The 21,349-nt window shown below is 36.7% G+C and overlaps 1 long non-coding RNA gene across 1 annotated transcript in view; it reads right to left on the reverse strand.

Annotated features, from left to right (window-relative positions):
• LOC121027315 (uncharacterized) overlaps nt 1-21,349 on the reverse strand; it is a 79,749-nt gene that overhangs the window by 42,034 nt on the left and 16,366 nt on the right. The window contains exon 2 of the long non-coding RNA XR_005788662.1: nt 11,618-11,700. This is a non-coding gene — a long non-coding RNA (uncharacterized LOC121027315). The remainder of the gene's footprint in view (nt 1-11,617; nt 11,701-21,349) is intronic.

Here is a 21,349-nt window from a genome sequence, read left to right on the forward strand (position 1 = left end):
AAAAAAAAAAATTTAAAAAAAAAAAAAAAAAAAAAAAGAAGAGATTGCGTCGAATCTATATATTGCTTTGGGTAGTATGGACACATTAACAATATTAAGTCTTCTAATCCATGAACACGGTATATCTTTCCATTTATTTGTGCCTTCTTCAATTTTTTTTATTAATGTCTTGTAGTTTTCAATATATATTCAATATATACTATTAATAATATAACATTTTAGTAATGTTACAATAAAAGGAAGAGCTGAATAACTAAGATTCATTATAAAGAGGCAACATATAGGTCTAGGCACCATGATAGAAAGGATACATGAACTTGTGTTCTAGGTCTAAAGCACTCCTATCACCTTGATACAGTTCCACAGGTCAAGTGTCTTCTGCATCAGTAAACTGTGGCCAGTAGGTCAGAGTCATGTATCCAAAAGGAGAATGGATATGGGCTAAATAACCCTAAAAGGTGGCTACCATGTCTTCTCATAGCTAGTGATTGAATATAGATGTGAAGGTAACATTTTGTTATAGAGAAAAAGCCACATCCAAGCTCAAAATCAAGCAAATGAAGTAAATACTGTATAACACAGAACCTCTCAGATGATGAAGTTAAGCCAGTAGATTTCCCTTATCACTCTGCTTTTTTGAGGTCAGTATTTGCTTTAATGACTCCCTAAAACAAGCCAGTCTATAGCATTAGTTTAAGCTATGTATGCAGTAGCATTATGAAGTCAGAAAATGGCATTGAGAGATACCTGGTTTTTCTGGATTCAAGTACCCAGAACAGTGCCTGCACAGAGAGGCACTTAGTATTTGTTGGATAACTTCAAAAAAAAAAAAAAAAAAAAAAACACTTTCTCTGGCAATTTATAACTTTCAGAGATTCCTAGAACACAACAGCCTTTTGATTGGACATTATTAGTAGTGAATACAACTATCTCAGACAACCTTGCAATGGCTGGTACAAAATCAAATAAAGCTTATGATTGTCTACAGGAGTCTAAGCGTTCCTGGATGAGAAGCATATCAACTAAGAGGAAGCCAGGATATCTTCCAAGATCCAATAGAACCCCTAAGTCATAGGTTAAGATACTGCTCTATAGAGCAAGGAATCACTATAAAGTCAATTGCATGACAGTTTTATCCCTTATTATTATATTTCCCTTTGCCTAGGGCTTTATTCTAAAGGCATTCTTTTAGAAAATCCAATAAGATTATTAGTTCTATTTACTTCCCTTACTTGGCTGTAATACATATTTGGCTTTGTTCCTGTACTTTATCAGCAACTGGCCCTCGGGCACAAGAACTTGTATAGCATAATACAATAAATAGTGACCAGAATAAGCCAGGGCCTATAGGGCACAGCCAGTAAAAACTTAATAAACATCGAATTTTTGCTTCTGGACAGCCTCTCTTACAATGCCACAATTTAACTCTTAGTATATTCTAAATAGAGAAAAATCCTCACTATTCTACAGAAAATTTGTTAGGATACAAAAGAAGCTAAAGAAATTAAGCCACTTTTTCTGCTATAAAAGAATAACAGCATCAAAATCAAAGGGAGCTATAGTAAGAGCTCAAAGCTTGAGCATTTACCAATATAAGCTTGAGCACATAAACCTTTTTTTCACCCAAGGTCAAATTTTTCCATTTGGAGAATCTCTTCTAGTTAAACTACTTTCAAAAATTGACTTAAGTAAAATAACATACCTCTAGGGAAAAACTCTTTCATTTTGAACCCATGGTGTTTACCCAGAGGGAAGACAGTAATCAATTAGTCAATTTGTTAAATTGCTTCCATATCCTCACTACTGCTCTTTTGAGTGCCCTCAAAGTTATTCTCCCAAAAGGCGTAGGTGACTAGATAACTGTGGAACAGCATAGAATAGAACACTTTCCCCATGAGATATTTCTTAAAGGGGTTTTATGGTCATCTTCTTTATAATATGGGAATTCTAAAAACTCAAAAATGGAAGAAATGCTTTGACTATTAAAAGCCTTAATAAGTCATACATTAAATAAACTCATTTGACCCAGCATTTTCCAAAGACATTGACTATGGAATTGTTTCTTATAGAGCATGTCCTGAGGAACATGGTGCATCCTTTGGAAAATGCCACTGTGGAGGACTGGGAGTACCTATTGGATGGCATACAGGTGGTGCTCTCCCTTAAATACATTGAGTGACAGTTTATCAACGAGTTACTTTTTAAAGCTATTGTCATGAATATGACTCCCTCTATCCCCATCCCACCAGGTCTGTTAGCATATCATGACTTAGAAATCAGCAAAATTTCAATTGGACAGTTGTAGTTTCTAGTGAAACTAAAACAGTTTCAATAGCATGTCCCCTCCTGAGAGATGCAGAATGTATATGGAGCTAGAAATCCCTTGTGATAACAGAAATATATGATTTGCTTCTTAGGAAAGTAAAAGAGACCAAGAGGATGTACAATCAATTTAATCAACTATACCCCACAGTTGGGGCCTATCAAGCACATTAGCAAAAAGCATAATTTAGAAAGTGAACAAAGAGGAGGAAGGGACGGAGGAAGAAAGGGAGAAGGGAAATGAGAAGGAGATTTTAAAAAAGAAGTTGAAGAGAAAAGAAAAAGATCATTCCAAAGAAACCCATTGAGAAAACTTTTATTGGCTTGAATTTAGAAGAGTACATGTTTTGGCAATTGAGCATTTGGGACATTAAAAAGAGAGAGAGAGAGAGAAAGGTTTCATTCCCCAGGATTGAGAGAGTTATGGGTCCTTTCACCCTGGGAGACCTCAGTCCTGAAGTTCATTAACATTATGGAGGCTTTGGAACACTATTGAGGCTGAAGGAAACATTTCTACCCTGCAGTGATAATTACCCAATAAGGAGGTTAATTTACAGGAGGGATCAGACTAACAATGATAGCTTGAAGAAGGCTTCTAGTCAGAGTTATACATTTCTAACAAGTTCTGTACAGACTTTTGTGGGTTGCCCATCTGCAGAGTTACATGTCCCATATACATCTGAGTAACACCAAAACATTACACAACTATCCTAAATCACTTAGAGTCAAATAGAATCTTGCCCACTCCCACAACCCACATTCTATGTGGTAATCAGAAATAAAAGGGTATTTTTGGAGCACACAGTCTGAGAAATGATTTTGGTTGTGACTTGCATTCTGCTCCTTTCATTCAAGATCCTGAGCCTTGACTTTAGGCACTTAGGGATGATTTCATGGGAATTCCCCAGACACAAGGCCACTAGGAGTTAGATTCCTGTGTGCTCACTCTGACAGCATCTACAAAAATGTGTTTTTTATAACAATATACTTTATTATACCCATAATGACTTTTAATTCATGATCCAATCCATCAGCAATTTCTATTAGTTTTACCTTTAAAATATATTGTGTATCTAAATGCCTCCTACCATTCTAGTCTATATCACTATCATCTGTCCAGCAGACATCTACAATAACTTTCACTGATTTCTCTCATTCAGTTTTCCCACCATTCTTAGCCCACAGTCTATTTGTTGAATCATAAACTGGCCCCCATACATGGAGGACAAGGAGAGATCAAAGAAAGAGTAGACCACTCGGGATTGGTAGGTAGCAGGCTTAATGAATAGGTTGTTAAAAATAAAACAACAGGAATGTGAGGGTGCTCTGGCTGTGACATCTGTCACCCCATTGATCACCAGGGTTGATTTTCAGCTGATCTGGCTGGCTGGGCAGGTGTTGCCTTCCTCCCTAACAGCTCCATGTCTGTCCCTCCAGAAGCTGCATGCTCACTTAAAGATGATGACCTTATAGAGGAGGACCCATTCTTCCATCAAGTGTATGTGAGTAGCTGTACACCCCTGTTAGAATCTCCAAACAAGCTCTCAAGGTCCATTTGTAGGAGAATATAGGGTAGTCAAACTTCCAAGATTCCAGACATATCCAAATGAGGTGCTGCATGTGGCAGTCTGCATTTGTTAAACAACAACAATGAAAACCAAAAAAAGAAAGAAAGAAAAGAAAGAAAGAAAGAAAGAAAGAAAGAAAGAAAGAAAGGAAAGAAAGAAAAGAGGAAAAGAAAAGAAAAGAAAAGAAAAGAAAAGAAAAGAAAAGAAAAATAAACAAGCCCAAAATGGAGTCATTTGCTCTGCCATGACAGCAAACCAATACTTAATCACAGTTTCAACCTCTCCTAGATGTGAACAGGAATGTGAACATTTAACAGTCAATCTGAAATTTCCCAATGAACACTAGCGAGGTAATTTGTGTGATAAAAGCCCTAGCTTTCCCAGAAACAGATGCTCAGGTCTGAAACAATCCTTTCTTTTCTTGTGCTAATAACTTCTTTGGCCCACCCTCCTTCCCATAAAACCTTCCATTTCAGTACATTGCCTTGGAACATCTCTCTACTTGCTGGATGGGATGCTACCAGGTTCATGAATTGTTTGAAAAAAACCCATTAGATATTTAAATTTACTCAGTTGAATTTTGCTTTTAACAAAGGGAATTTAGGAGGCTTGCTTGGATAGCCTCAAGATGAGTAGATTTCTATACCCACCCACCAAAATTTTTAAAGGTTTTATAGAAGTTTTAACTTGGTTCAGTCACATATGCCATCCAGATATTCTCAATAACACATTGTTCTCTCAAGGCTGTGTTTTGAAAATGGCTCTGACTGTGGGAATGGCGGCCGGAAAGTACATTCCAAAGACAAGTCTTCACAAACACTGAATTAGCAAATACTGAACCGCTGTTCCTAGAGGAAAACAGGGTTAGGGTCTTGTGAGGACATGTGGACAAATGGTGGCCACAAGTACATTCCAAAGACAAGTACATTCCGGGAAGCCTCTCATTGTCCAGATCCAGCTCAAGGTCAACCAGTGGTCATGTCCTCTAGATGACCTCCTCCAACACCATTCTCCAGAAAACAAACCAAATGGAGTTTTTATGTCCTATCTTCACTTTCTTTCAATGGTTTCCTATTACAATTAGAGTTAAACAAAACTGGAGTTTTTATGTCCTATCTCCTCACTTTCTTTCAATGCCTTCCTATTGCAATTAGAGTAAAACAAAATGCATTTTCATAGCCTGGAATATCCTAGCTCCTGCCTATTTCTTTGAATTAAACTCCTACACTGTCTCCCTTGCTCACTTCACTCTAGCTACACTGGTCTTCACCTTATCTCTGTAGTACACCAAATTGATTCTCCTCCAAGATGTTTGCCCCAGTTGATCCCTCTGCCTGAATTACTCCTGTGTGCAGGTCTCCTTATAACTGCCTTCTTCTCATTTTTCATGTTCAAGTTCAAACTCATTTTCTCAGAGAAGCCTTCCCTGATTGTCACCACATCCACCCCTAGTCATCACTCTTATTTACCTTGTTACGTGTGTATTTTCAGACTGCTCAATTGGAATGTAAGCTTCATGCATACAGGAATCTGGTCAGCTTATGCACTGATGTATTTCAACAGTGTTTGACCCAAAAAATCAGTGTTTTCAACAGTGATTGACCCAAAGTAGGTCCTTTAAAAAAAGTTTTCTTATATAGATGAATGAATGAAAAGATGCAATCTCTCTCCTTGCCCCCTCCTTATATGTGATTGACAGGGTTCTCAGCAATAATGAAGACTTCATGGAAGCCTATGAGTCAATAATGTGGTCTTGGGTATCAAAGTGAAGGGACTGTTCTGGGGAAAAAGGAGTAGTCACTGAAGGCAAACACAGAATGGATCCCAAGGATACTTTAGGTTATATATGTATTTAGTCTCTATAAGGTTTGCTCTATCGTGCTGGATTCTGTTCCATCCTCTTCTCTGCCGGTGGCATAATACATCACAACCACAACCAATCCTCTCTCCTTACATATTTGTGCAAATAGCACTACTTCTATTGTCATTATTTACTGAGTCATATGATATTATGTGCTGGAAACCATGCAAGGGGCATCAGGTACAAGTTTTATTCAATGCTCATAACCCTATAAGATAATACTAGTGTTGTCCACATTTTACAGATGAGGAAACTGAGACTCTGAGACTTAAGTAATCTGTCTGAGGTCACATAATTTAAGATTCAAATCCAGGTCTTCCTGATTCTAGAACCTGAGCTCTTAATTGCTACACTTATTCCCTTCACAGCAATAAATATTCTTAAGTGATTACTTAAATAATAATTTGATACAAAAAAGAAAAAAAATAAAGTTTTATTTGACTGAGTTCCTTCTTTATGTTCACCAGTGGACTAGGTGGTGGAAATAAAAGGATGAATTGTCATGGTTCTTGCCATAAGTTATTTATGGTTTAAATAAAGAATCAGGCATATACACAAGAAGTATTTTACAGCATAGTACATGTCATAATAGTGGTAAGATGCCTACAACCAAATTATAGTAGTCCAGATTTAAAAGTTGCTTGGCATGATTAATGCTTGTGCAAAGTTTTTAAGCTGAATCTATCTTAAAACATGAACAAGTTTCATAGTGGTTAAGAGTCCAGACATAGGGAAAAGACAGATTGGTGTTGCTACAAATGTCAGCCAAGTAACATCTAATGACATATATTTCAAACCCCCATTAGACATCTTGCAGAAGACCACATGCTTTTCAAAATATCTGTGAACTTCTGGGAGCTTTACATGGTCAACCTCCAGCTCAGAATTTCTGCTCCTCTTAATTCTCTGTCTTCTTTCTTGAGCCTATTCCTTTATCTTAGTTTGGACACTTGCCCAAATCTAAAACTCTGCCTTGTCCCCACCCTCCTTTTCTACCCCTCAGAACAAAATAAACCATGAAAACAATTTTATTGATGAAGTTTTGTGAATCATGGTGAAGAAGTTATACCATCACATTATACTGCAAACGAATTTAAATCGTATAGAGTTGATTCTCATTGTTTGCAGTAGTTATATTCTACAAAGTCTCCACAAACAATAAATTAGCAAGTACTGAACCACTGCTTCTATGGGAAAACAGGGTTAGGCCCTATGTTTGAGTCTTTGGTTATAACATTTTCATCAACCAATCAATACTTACTCTGTTTTATGTGTGTTCTGTTGAAAGTCACCTTATTTAATATTATATTGCTGATTCATTAACATTGAACTCACAACTAACAACTCTATAACTCCTGCCTGAAAGCTTATCTAGCACATGTATTTTTTTTCCATAAGGCATTATCACAGCCTTTTTGCACTTAGGAACACCAGATAGCACTTCAGCACTGGTGCTTGGGGCCCCTTTTAAACAGCAGAATTACAAACAAAAATGTAAAGAACATGACGCTAAAAATACTGCACAAAAAACACTTGTTTACCGTATGAGAGCTAGAACAAGGCAGCTGAGTAGCTCCTTGTTCATTGACCTCAGCTAGGAATATGCTAGTTCAATGATTCCATTTTTTTGCTACCCTGGAATGTATGGGAATTACTGAAAAAGCACCACAAGTATTGATTTGGGGCTTACAAATAAATTTTACCAAGTAGGCAAGTTCACAAACACAGAATCTGCAAATAATTAATATCAACTGTATGAGACACTTCCTTACTAAAATGGCCACTAGCACTCTGTTGCTGGCTTTCTCCCCACACATATCCCTGACTGCCTCCACCTCTTACCATCTTCCTGATTGATTTCACTCCCTTCAATTTCCCATCTTATTTTCTCATCCAGTTCCCCCACATGACCACTTTGGATCTAAATTCTTGTCATTCGACTATGAGAAGTGGTATGTCCAAAGCTATCTTTGAAGACATACATCTAACAAATGATTACACGGAGCCAGCAATGACTCTGATATTATAGTCTTTCCTATAATGTATCGTATCAGTTTGCTAGGGCTGCCGTAACAAAGTACCACAAACTAGGTGGCTTAGGAAAACATAAATTTGTGTCTCACAGTTCTGGAGTCTAGAAGCCCACAATCAAGGTGCTGGCAGGGCCAGACTCCCTCTGAAACCTGGGAGAAAGAATCTTTCCTTGCATCTTTCTAGCTCCTGGCGATTTGCCAGCAATTCTTGTCATTCTTTGGCTGGCAGCTTCAGCACATCAACCTCTGCCTCCATCATCAACTGGCATTTTCCCCACATGTGTCTGTGTCTCTGTATCTCTGGCAACTTTCCTTTAGAGTGGTTTTTGACTGAGTGAAGGGAGGCCAGTGAGACTAGTAGACTTTTGCAAGCTGGGGAATATTTTATCAAATTTCTGTAGTGACTGTGTATAGACAGTCAGGAGGCATTATACATTCCCCATACATTTTCAAGTATTATACATTCAGGATTAGTTTACTACTTTCTGCTCCATTGTCCCACTTGAGAATTGTTTTTCTATCCGACGGTGGGCCCTCATCAGAAGGTGAACGGGAGTAGAAAATATTTGTTAGAATCTCTCTTCAGCATGTGACCTATCCACTTCACTAAGAACTCTACTTCTCTCCAAAGGAGGGAGACTTGACAGCCAAATTTACAGTAACTGACACTCCTTGACCATATTTTATTGGACGAGGTGTGCACTAAGCAGGACCATTAACATTATCTTTCCCAGAAATTTGTTTTAATGAGATATAGATGCTGGTTTCTGCTAGTTAGTTAAATTAAGAACAGCTAAATTTGGCAGCTGTAAGGAAATTATATCCCCAGAGGACCAGAAATTGAAAAATCAAACAGACTTGAAAGAAGAAGCCAAGATGAGAGACCATGAATTCAACAAAAAGAAAGGTCAAGGCAGTGGCTACCCCTAATATAATACTGCATGTTAACTAACTGGAATTAAAATAAAAACTTTAAAAAAAAAGATAATGGCTATCTTGGAAGCTGCCAATTCATATTTCCATCCTACTGGAGTCTAAAGTGCACTCTCTACCACGTGTTCCATGGAACACAACTATGTACAAGTAACAAGCATTTTCTCCTGCTTTTTTGCACTAGCTTATGTCAACTAGTGCAAAAACTATTTTTTGCAATTAAGTAGCTTTCATTAAAATGAAATTCAGTTAGACTTTTCCATCACTTGTTGGGCTCCTGTTAAAGACAGTCGAGCTAACATGAAGGTGGCAGGAGAGAATTTTTAAATCTCAAGAAAAGTTATCTGGCCAGCAATGGTGATACATAAATGACTGAACTGCAATATTTTAAACATGTGAGAAATGAGATTATTCCTAACCATACATGATCAAACTGGCATAGGTACCTATCCATTTTTAGTGAAATATACACTCCTTGTTCAATAGCATTAATAAATTCAGGGTCAACTCTACATTTTAGTACACTGCAGATGGCGGGGTTAAGATGGCAGAGGAATAGGGAGACCCGAGGCTCGTCTGGAAAGAGCTGAAGAAAAAACCACCATATCGTGGAAGTTAGGGACAGCAGGGAGTTGATTTAGGGTGCTGCTGATCGTGGAGAAAATGAGAAAGAGTGAAAGTGCAGGAATTGTAGTACTCTGTAATTAAAACTGATTCCTATGTGCCTGTGATACATTTGTATGTTTTTTCCCACAGTCTACCAACTTTTTACCTCCTACCAGAGGCTAGAATACCTTAAAACTCTTAACACAGAACCAGTTTAATAGTTCCATCCCAAGTTCTATAATTTCACACCGGCATTGAGCTTAATCTGTTTCACTTGTCATCACGTTTTGTTAAACACAAACTTTGTGTTCCATTTATCATTGCCTTTTTTTTTTTATATATATAGTGACATTTTTAAGGTTTTCTTAAATTTTATGACAGATACGACACAGTTGCTCTGGAGCATTTTACCTTCGTAACACTCAGGTGCTGACAACTAAAATGCTGTAATCATGTTCCACAACAAAGATATTCATTTGTTCATTTACACTCCAAATGTTGTTAAACATTTGCCAAAGGCAAAGTCTTTGTGAGACCATTGGTTATGCTCCAAGAATCTTACAAATTAGGGGGTGTCTGGGTGTCTCGGTTAAGTGTCTGACCCTTGTTTTAGGCTCAGGTCATGATGTTCAGGTTTGTGAGATCCAACCCCATGTTGGGCTCTGCACTGACAGCATGGAGCCTGCTTGGGATTCTCTCTCCCTCTCTCTCTGCCCCTCCCCCACTTGTGCTGGCTCACTCTCTCTCAAAATAAATAAATAAACATGAAGAAATTAAAAAAGAATCTTACAACTTAGTAGGAAAGTTAAGAAATAAACACAAATTAATATAGTTGAGCTAGAATACATAAGTAACTTAAGAGAGAACATTTAGAAATAAAGATAGTATTACTTCTGGATAAGTAGAAATTCTTTTGTGAAAGAATACAATTGGAAATATGAGAAATTGAGAAAAGATAAAACAAGATATCTGGAAACAAGATAAACACTGGGGGAAAAAGTAGTAGAGATTTATTTTCTTGACACTTTAAAAATTAAAATAGGGGCGCCTGGGTGGCGCAGTCGGTTAAGCGTCCGACTTCAGCCAGGTCACGATCTCGCGGTCCGGGAGTTCGAGCCCCGCGTCAGACTCTGGGCTGATGGCTCAGAGCCTGGAGCCTGTTTCCGATTCTGTGTCTCCCTCTCTCTCTCTGCCCGTCCCCCGTTCATGCTCTGTCTCTCTCTGTCCCAAAAATAAATAAACGTTGAAAAAAAAAATTAAAAAAAAAAATTAAAATAAATATTTTCTTTTAAACACAGTTAAATATATATATTTACAGATCGCTTCAGTACTTTTAGTAATCCATCATTAAACAGAAAATTCCATGTTATTTTCACCTGAACTCAAGGTCTTCTCTAATGTAATCAAAAGTCTTCCCATCATCATAAGGCAATGCAGCTTCTTCATAGTCAACATATCCCTTTATTAGGGTTTGATGAACCTTTTGCTAGGCCTTGCAATTCCGTGACAATTTTGCAAAGCAAACAGCTACCTATCCTTTGTATGTCCTAGTCATGAATGAACCCCAGTGAATAGAATCCAGCATGAATCAAAATGTATTTATCAAAATAAAGTCTCATGGAAGACAGTTATGCATTCCAATGAAAGACATTTGTTTTTACCCAAAGTATTGGGGAAAATCATTTAAGCTCAGGTAAGAATTCAATCAACATATCATTTCATGTGTATGTTATTTTCACATGACAAAGAATGATCTCACTTAATATTTTATAAGTCTGAACTGAATACTAGCAGAAAATCCAAGAAAGAGGATGGCTTAATCCCCAAATTTAAGATACATGAAATTAAACATTTTTTGCCTCATAAAATCTGCAATATTTGAGGGACCAAAAGAATGGTGTTCTCTGCATACTGAAACAAAGTCTGCCTTGATTTATAGGTAAACTCATGCAATAGATAAGCTATCCAATTATCTATCCAAGTAGGAGAAATGTAAAAAACTGATATTTAATCCACATTTTTCTTTTTTTCTGTTATCCTGTTTGAAGGAGAATCATCATGCATTGTGCATGCACTTTTTTGGTAGCTGGAGAGTCTTCCCTCATCAACACTCAATCCCCAACCTTTTCATTCAAGGCAGAAATATAAAAGAGCCTCCTTCACTATTGTGAACTTTCAGTAAATATACTGATGGAAATATACAAACTAATTATACAGATATCAAAAGAGAAGAATAAATCTGATCACCTGAAGGTTTCTCTTTGTGGCACTAGAGAAGGCCAGATCACCCTTACCTTGGCAGTTCAGCTCACAAAACCTGAGATGCTCTGGAACTTAAACACCTTTGTTTCAGCAAGACTGGGGCTGTGATCCAGACCTGCAATGTAGGATTTTGCCATTGTTAACTGCACAAAGGCATCCAACTAAGAGGACAAGAGGGGGCTAACATTCAGCCTACAGGGCAGGTTCCTGACATGCTTCTGCAAAAAGCAACATGTTTTTCCAATTCACACAAAAGCATTTTCCTCTTATAAACCATGGCCCTAAAGGACTTCACCCACTCTAATGGAATGTTTTCCTAATTCCCATAGAGGCATGATATGGTCTCATATTGGCTTGGAAACAAATACCAGAGTAAAGTTATTTAAGGGATAATTTATTCCTACTAAGTGATAAAATATACTAAATATGAAGTGCTAATAATATAATGTCTAAAACATTTACTATGCACCTGGTACTCTACTAGTTGTTTTTATGCAATCTCATTAAACCCTTTCACAAATTTCATAAGGTAGATGTTATTCAAAGAACCCTCTTAAACATCTTTCACCTAAAGGACTCCCTACATTAATAGACATTCTCCACCCTCTCAAGAAAACATAATGAGCAATGCTCATCATATGCTGAAGACTTATATTTACCAGGCTATTCTTTAATACTAAAGATTACTGAAGAGTGTTCATTTCTTCATCCAAAGTTTGAGTTCCATGCTATGAAGAATCAATTGAGTTGGATCCTGAAACTTTTAAGGTCAGTTGTCATTATTTTGAAATTACGTTATTTAAATAATTTGTAAACCAAAAAGTTAGAAGTTCCTAAAGAAATAAAGTTGTTCTCTAGATTTTCTATAAACATTAAGTTAAATATTTGGGGAGCCAAATAAAATGAATTAGTAAAAAGAACTGCTGTTGAATTGTGTTTACACAGTCACTGTTAAGTGCTAGGAACAATAAAAATTGAGAAAGACTGTGCTTCAAGTATCTAAGTTCTCACTAATTTTAAAGAAATTAGTGTGGTTTTAAAGAAATGGTGTGGTTTATGTCAGACCATACCAGTCTGATCAACAGATTTATACTAAAAGAATTTTTTTTATTCTTCAACAAACTTTGGCAAATGAGTATTTGTTTAAGTTATAATTAAAAGCTTAAGATTCGTATATAATACTTTTTATGATTAGCTTTTTAAGAGAGTTTCTACTGTATTATTAACAGTTCAGAGATTATGGCAATGAGTCAGCTTGTTATATAAGTTGCAAAAAATGAAAATAAGAAATCACAACCAAAAGATGGACTGAAATCTTAGTCTCTACTTTTACTGAGTCTATATCCAGCCCTGAGACATATCTTAAGCTCTTGATGATTTGACCTCTGCTCAGATCTGCAGACTCATCTTTGCTAGCACCCCACTCATGTTCTAAACTGTAGCCTTGATAAATTGCCTTGTGTTTCCCAAATGCCCTATGTTCTATTATTCACTCTGACTTCTAAGCCTTTCACTTATCCTCCTATCTTAACTAGAGCATATGTTCTTTAAGCTCAAGTTCTCAAGTTCATCCTTGATATATAGTACCAAAACTAGTGCCTGGCATGTAATTGATGATCAGTATATATTTTCAGAAGGAAATCAGATACTCTGAGGGCATCTTAATTAATCTTTTCAAAAGATAGGAAAATCAGAGTGTCACCCATCAGATTATGAACTACAAGAATGCCAGGCTGGTAGCAAAACATAGTGCTAGATATCCATGATCTTATCTTGAAGATTTGCTGTATTTAAAGATCAATTGATATTCACATTTTAAAAATCTTTTTTTATCATTCTATGATTAATACATTTAAAATTTTAAAAGAAACATGCTGAAAAATGAGCTAAGACACTCAGAGAACAGCTTTTATATACTAAGCATTTTAAGATTTCAGTTTTACTACGAGTCACATTATTTCAGACTCTACTAATTTAAAATGTATAATTATTCAGTCATAGACTAGGGTAAAATTTACCTTATAAATTTCAAGGATAAAAAAAATCAAGTTTCAAAACCAAAGAAGAGTATGGAAGAGAATAGCAGGGGAAATATTTATCTAATTTAAAAGAATTACTTAAAGCTCATTAGAAGCATTTATCTGCATAAAAGTAAATCAATAGTATAATTGCAATTCATTGTCTTCTGTTCTTTAAAGCTGTTTCTTTAGCAGGTTTTTTATGCAATTCTTTTTTAACCTAGATTAGGTAACTAAAAGTAATGAAGTTCATTTTTAAAAGCATAATTTTATCTTTTGATCAATTCAAACTATCCTTCTATCTATTTCAAGCAGTTCTCAATCTTTTTTTTCAAAATAAATATAAGGGACAATCATTTATCTAATGATTTATTTATTCAATGAGCATTTATTAAGAGGATACTATTCTCCAAGTTCTTTCCTAAACACTGTGAATATAGCAAAGGATAAACAGATATGATTCATCTTCTCATGGTACTTATATGACCCTGGAAACACAGAAAATAAACAAATATTTGAAGAAGAGACAAGTGCTCTATGATGAAAATAAAAGAGTGTGATGTGACATGCAGTTATTTCAAATTGAATAATCAGAAAACATTTTTCAGAGGAGATATTTAAACTAAGACTGAGTATTGAGGAGAAACCAACCATTCAAAAAATCTATGAAAAGCATTATAGGCAGAGAAAATAGCTAGTCCAAGGTCCTGGACAGTGAGTAGAAAGGAGCTAAGATGAGATAAGATCAGAGTTAGCAGGCATTGGATCACGTAGGGCTTTATAAGCTAAGAGTGTAGATTTTCTTATAAGAGTAATTGTGTATCACTGGATATTTTTAAGGAGATAAAAGATAGAATGTGATCATGAAGGTTTTGTACATACTATGTAGAGATTGGTTTAGCAGAAGCACAGGTTGGATGGAGAGGAACAGAGTGGAAACAATGAAATTAGTTAAGAATCTATTCCAGTTGTCAACATGAGACAAAATAATAGCATTAGAGACCGAAAAGGGTAGGCGATTTTTGGACATTCTTAATGAAGAATCTATAGAACTTAAATATATTCATCAGAACTGAGGGAAAGAGAGGAACAAAGTTTGATTCTTATGTTTTTGGGTTGAGATAATGAATGGTAATGGCATTCAGCCAGGTGGGAAAGACTGAGAACAAATAAGCTGGGATGGAAGATCAAGACCTTTGTTTTGAACACTTAATAAGTGAGATAGTTTATTAAATATCCAAATGGATAAGGTACAAAGAGTTGGTCCATGAGCCTAGATTTTAGAGAAGAGATGGAGGTGAAAATAATTGAGTTAGGATTCGCCAGCAGAGAGAACGAATTTAAAGCCATAAAACTGGATGATATTACCAAAGAAAAGAGTAAAGATTAAAAAACAAAAAACAAAAGAAGGAACAAAGAAAGCTTAAACAACAAGATATATAGCATGCCAGTATTTAAAGATTGTGCAAAGGCATTGAAAACAGCAAAAGAGATGCACAAGTAGTTAGGGAAAATGAAAGGCAACAAGATTTAGTACCACAGAGGTCAGAAGAAAAAAAAGTTTCAAGAGGAAGAAGTCATCTGCTCTATCAAATTTTTTTTGAAATCTAGTACAATAAAGTGAGAAGGGTGGACTGGACCACTGACTTTGGTAAAATTTTGGTTGTGAGAGACCATATGAAGAACTGTTTGAGTAGAGGGGTAGCCATGGAAATCTGATTATCCTAATTTGAGGGAAGGATGCAAGTGGAGAAATACAGAGTATATAAATGGATAACTTTGGAAATTTTTATATAGAAATAAAAACAACAAGATGAGACTACAGTTGAAATGTGATATGACCTCAAAAAAGCATTAAAATTGGTAATATTAAGGCATGTTTGGATACCAATGGTAATGTTCCAGTTAAAGACAGGTATCAACAATACAGAGAAGAATTAATTTAAAGACTAAAATTCTGGAAAATATCTGAGACTACCCAGAGCACATGTAAAAGAGGTAGCTTTAGATTACAGCAGGGGTACTTCATACATTGTTACAGAAGGGAAGGAGAGGGTATGGATCAGACACAGATAACTTGGTAAGACTGGTACTGAGGATAAAAGAGTTCCTTCCCAATTGTTTTTATTGCTGGTTTTTTTTTTTCATGAAGTATGAGGCAGAATCATTTCTTAAGACTGGAGGAAGGGCGTGGGGTATTTGAGGAAATGAGCTAAAGCTATAGAATGGTCACCTGAAGAGATGAAAATAGATTGCATTAGGGATACCAAGCAATATCAGGTGTCTACTTGGTTTTTGTGAACATGAATTTAAAGTTAAATATTGTGACACCTAGGCCACTCAGTTCAGCTAGACATCCAACTCTTGATTTCAGCTCAGGCGATGATCTCACAGTTTGTGGGATCGAACCCCGTGTCAGGTTCTGCAGACAGTGAGGGACATGCTTCGGATTATCTTTCTCCCTCTATCTCTCTGCCCCTCCTCTACTCATATGCCCTCTCTCTCTCTCTCTCTCTCTCTCTCTCTCTCTCTCAAAATAAATAAACATTTTTTAAATGAATAAAATGAAATGTTTACAATCAATGCCGTAGAAATTTAAAAAAGATCATAAGTGACTATTATGAACAATTATATGCCACACCAGGGGCCACACCAGTACACTGTGAGTCCTGCCCCTGGGAGAAGGGAAGATAAGGTACACACCAGTCTGACTGTGGCCCCAGTGGTGGGCTGGGGACAGACATGGGGTCTGACTGCGGCCCCGCCCACCAACACAAGTTACTCCAGACAGCACAGGGGAAGTGCCCTGCAATTCTGCGCCACTCCAGAGACTATCCAATATGACAAACGGAAGAATTCTCCTCAAAAGAAACTCCAGGAAGTAGCGACAGCTAATGAATTGATCAAAAACAATTTAAGCAATATAACGGACCATGAATTTAGAATAATAGTCACAAAATTAATCACTGGGCTTGAAAAAAGTATAGAGGACAGCAGAGAATCTATTGCTACAGAGAACAAGGGACTAAGAAACAGTCATGAGGAGCTAAAAAGTGCTATAAATGAGGTGCAAAATAAAATGGAGGCAACCACAGCTCAGATTGAAGAGGCAGAGGAGAGAATAGGTGAATTAGAAGATAAAATTATGGAAAAAGGGGAAGCTGAGAAAAAAGAGAGATAAAAAATCCAGGAGTATGAGGGGAGAATTAGAGAACTAAGTGATGCAATCAAGCACAACAATATCTGTATAATAGGAATTCAAGAAGAGGAAGAGAGAGAAAGGGGCTGAAGGTGTACTTGAACAAATCATAGCTGAGAACTTCCCTGATCTGGGGAAGGAAAAAGGCATTGAAATCCAAGAGGCACAGAGAACTCCCTTCAGAGGTAACTTGAATCGATCTTGTGCACGACATATCATAGTGAAACTGGCAAAATACAAGAATAAAGAGAAAATTCTGAAAGCAGCTAGGAATAAATAAGCTCTAACATATAAAGTGAGACCGATAAGACTAGTGACAGATCTATCTACTGAAACTTGGCAGGCCAGAAAGGAATGGCAGGAAATCTTCAATGTGACGAACAAGAAAAATATGCAGCCGAGAATCCTTTTACCCAGCAAGTCTGTCATTCAGAATAGAAGGACAGATAAAGGTTTTCCCAACAAACAAAAATGGAAGGAATTCATCACCACTAAACCAGCCCTACAAGAGATCCTAAGGGGGATTCTGTGAGTGAAATGTTGCAAGGACCACAAAGTACCAGAGACATCACTACAAGCATGAAACCTACAGACATCACAATGACTCTAAACCCATATGTTTCTATAATAACACTGAATGTAAATGGATTAAATGCGCCAACCAAAAGACATAGGGTATCAGAATGGATAAAAAAATAAGACCCATCTATTTGCTGTCTACAAGAGACTCATTTTAGACCTGAGGACACCTTCAGATTGAGAGTGAGGGGATGGAAAACTATTTATCATGCCACTGGAAGTCAAAAGAAAGCTGGAGTAGCCATACTTATATCAGACAAACTAGACTGTAAATTAAAGGCTGTAACAAGAGATGAAGAAGGGCATTATATAATAATTACAGGGTCTATCCATCAGGAAGAGCTAATTATAAATGTCTATGCACTGAATACGGAAGCCCCAGAATATATAAAACAATTAATCACAAACATAAGCAACCTTATTGATAAGAATGTGGTTATTGCAGGGGACTTTTATACCCCACTTACAACAATGGATAGATCATCTAGATACACGGTCAATAAAGAAACAAGGCCCTTGACTGATACATTGGACCAGATGGACTTGACAGATATATTTAGAACTTTGCATCCCAAAGCAACATAATATACTTTCTTCTCAAGTGCACATGGAACATTCTCCAAGATAGATCACATACTGGGTCACAAAACAGCCCTTCCTAAGTATACAAGAATTGAGATCATACCATGCATGCTTTCAGACCACAATGCTTTGAAGCTTGAAATCAACCACAGAAAAAGTCTGGAAAATCTCCAAAAGCATGGAGGTTAAAGAATACCCTACTAAAGAATGAATGGGTCAACCAGGCAATTAGAGAAGAAATTAAAAAATATATGGAAACAAATGAAAATGAAAATACAACAATCCAAATGCTTTGGGATGCAGCAAAGGCAGTCCTGAAAGGAAAATACATTGCAATCCAGGCCTATCTCAAGATACAAGAAAAATCCCAAATACCAAATCTAACAACACACCTAAAGAAAATAGAAGCAGAACAGCAAAGACACCCCAAACCCAGCAGAAGAGAAATAATAAAGATCAGAGCAGAAATAAACAATATAGAATCTAAAAAAACTGTAGAGCAGATCAACAAAACCAAGAGTTGGTTTTTTGAAAAAATAAACAAAATTGATAAACCTCTAGCCAGGCTTCTCAAAAAGAAAAGGGAGATGGCCCAAATAGATAAAATCATGAATGAAAATGGAATTATGACAACCAATCCTTCAGAAATACAAGCAACTATTAGGAAATACTATGAAATATTATATGCCAACAAAGAGGACAACCTGGAAGAAATGGACAAATTCCTAAGCACCCACACACTTAAAAAACTCAAACAGAAAGAAATAGAAAACTTGAACAGACCCATAACCAGTGAAGAAATGGAATCAGTCATCAAAAATCTCCCAACAAATAAGAGTCCAGGACCAGATGGCTTCCCTGGGGAATTCTACCAGACATTTAAAGCAGAGATAATACCTATCCTTTTCTAGCTGTTTCAAAAAACAGAAAGGGAAGGAAAACTTCCAGACTCATTCTATGAAGCCAGCATTCCTTTGATTCCCAAACCAGACAGAGACCCAGCAAAAAAAGATAACAATAGGCCAATATCCCTGATGAATATGGATGCAAAAATTCTGAGAGCTTTCCCCCTTAGATCTGAAACATGACAGGGATGTCCACTCTCACCACTGTTTTTTAACATAGTGTTGGAACTGCTAGCATCAGCAATCAGACAACACAAGGAAATCAAAGGCATCAAAATTGGCAATGATGATGTCAAGCTTTCACTTTTTGCAGATGACATGATATTATACATGGAAAATCCAATAGACTCCACCAAAAGTCTACTAGAACTGATACATGAATTCAGCAAAGTTGCCGAATACAAAATCAGTGTACAGAAATCAGTTGCATTCTTATACACTAATAATGAAGCAACAGAAAGACAAATAAAGAAACTGATCCCATTCACAATTGCACCAAGCATAAAATACCTAGGAATAAATCTAACCAAAGATGTAAAAGATCTGTATGCTGAAAACTATAGAAAGCTTATGAATGAAATTGAAGAAGATATAAAGAAATGGAGAGACATTCCGTGCTCATGGATTAGAAGAATAAATATTGTTAAAATGTCAATACTTCCCAAAGCTATCTACACATTCAATGAAATCCCAATCAAAATTGCACCAGCATTCATCTTGAAGCTAGAACAAGCAATCCTAAAATTTGTATGGAACCACGAAAGACCCTGAATAGCCAAAGTAATTTTGAAGACCAAAGCAGGAGACATCACAATCTCAGACTTTAGCCTCAACTAGAAAGCTGTAATCATCAAGACAGCATGGTATTGCCACAAAAACAGATACATAGACCAATGGACTAGAATAGAAACTCCAGAATTAGACCCACAAAAGTATGGCCAACTAATCTTTGACAAAGCAGGAAAGAATATCCAATGGAAAAAAGACAGTCTCTTTAACAAATGGTGCTGGGAGAGCTGGACAGCAACATGCAGAAGAATGAAACTAGACCACTTTCTTACACCATTCACAAAAATAAACTCAAATGGATAAATGACCTGAATGTGAGACAGGAAACCATCAAAATCCTAAAGGAGAAAGCAGGGAAAAACCTCTCTGACCTCAGCCGCAGCAATTTCTTACTTGACACATCCCCAAAGGCAAGGGAATTAAAAGCAAAAATGAACTATTGGGACCTCATCAAGATAAAAAGCTTCTGCACTTCCAAGCAAACAATCAACAAAACTAAAAGGCAACCAACGGAATGGGAAAAGATATTTGCAAATGACATATCGGACAAAGGGCTAGTATCCAAAATCTATAAAGAGCTCACCAAACTCCACACCTGAAAAACAAATAATCCAGTGAAGAAATGGGCAGAAAACATGAACAGAGACTTCTCTAAAGAAGACATCCAGATGGCCAACAGGCAGATGAAAAAATGCTCAACGTTGCTCCTCATCAGGGAAATACAAATCAAAACCACACTCAGATATCACCTCACGCCAGTCAGAGTGGCTAAAATGAACAAATCAGAAGACCATAGATGCTGGAGAGCATGTGGAGAATCGGAACCCTCTTGCACTGTTGGTGGGAATGCAAACTGGTGCAGCCACTCTGGAAAACAGTGTGGAGGTTCCTCAGAAAATTAGAAATAGATCTACCCTATGACCCAGCAATAGCCCTGCTAGGAATTTACCCAAGGATACAGGAGTGCTGATGCACAGGGGCACTTGTACCCCAATGTTTATAGCAGCAATTTCAACAATAGCCAAATTATGGAGAGAGCCTAAATGCCTATCAACTGATGAATGGATAAAGAAATTGTGGTTTATATACACAATGGAATACTACTCGGCAATGAGAAAGAATGAAATATGGCCTTTTGTAGCAACATGGATGGAATTGGAGACTGTTATGCTAAGTGAAATAAGTCATACAGAGAAAGACAGATACCATGTTTTCACTCTTATGTGCATCCTGAGAAACTTAACAGAAGACCATGGGGGAGGGGAAGGGGGAAAAAAAGTTAGAGAGGGAGGAAGGCAAACCATAAGAGACTCTTAAAAACTGAGAATAAACTGAAGGTTGACGGGGGGTGGGAGGGAGGGGAGTGTGGGTGATGGGTGTTGAGGAGGGCACCTGTTGGGATGAGCACTGGGTATTGTATGGAAACCAATTTGACAATAAATTTCATATTAAAAATAAATAAATAAATAAATAAATAAATAAATAAATAAATATTGAAAAAAATAAAAATAAAGAACACCAATCCTTTTCAAACTCTTCCAAAAAATAGAAGAGAAGACTCCAAACTCAGTTTGATGCCAACATTACCTTGATAACAAAATTAGGCGAAGACACCACAAGAAAAGAAAACTACAAGCCAATAACCCAGATGAGTATAGATCCAAAACTTTAGCAAAGTACTAGCAAACCAAA

This window comes from Herpailurus yagouaroundi, unplaced genomic scaffold (genome assembly GCF_014898765.1).
Source record: "Herpailurus yagouaroundi ecotype Mexico unplaced genomic scaffold, PumYag 77, whole genome shotgun sequence".
Lineage (NCBI taxonomy): Eukaryota > Metazoa > Chordata > Mammalia > Carnivora > Felidae > Herpailurus > Herpailurus yagouaroundi.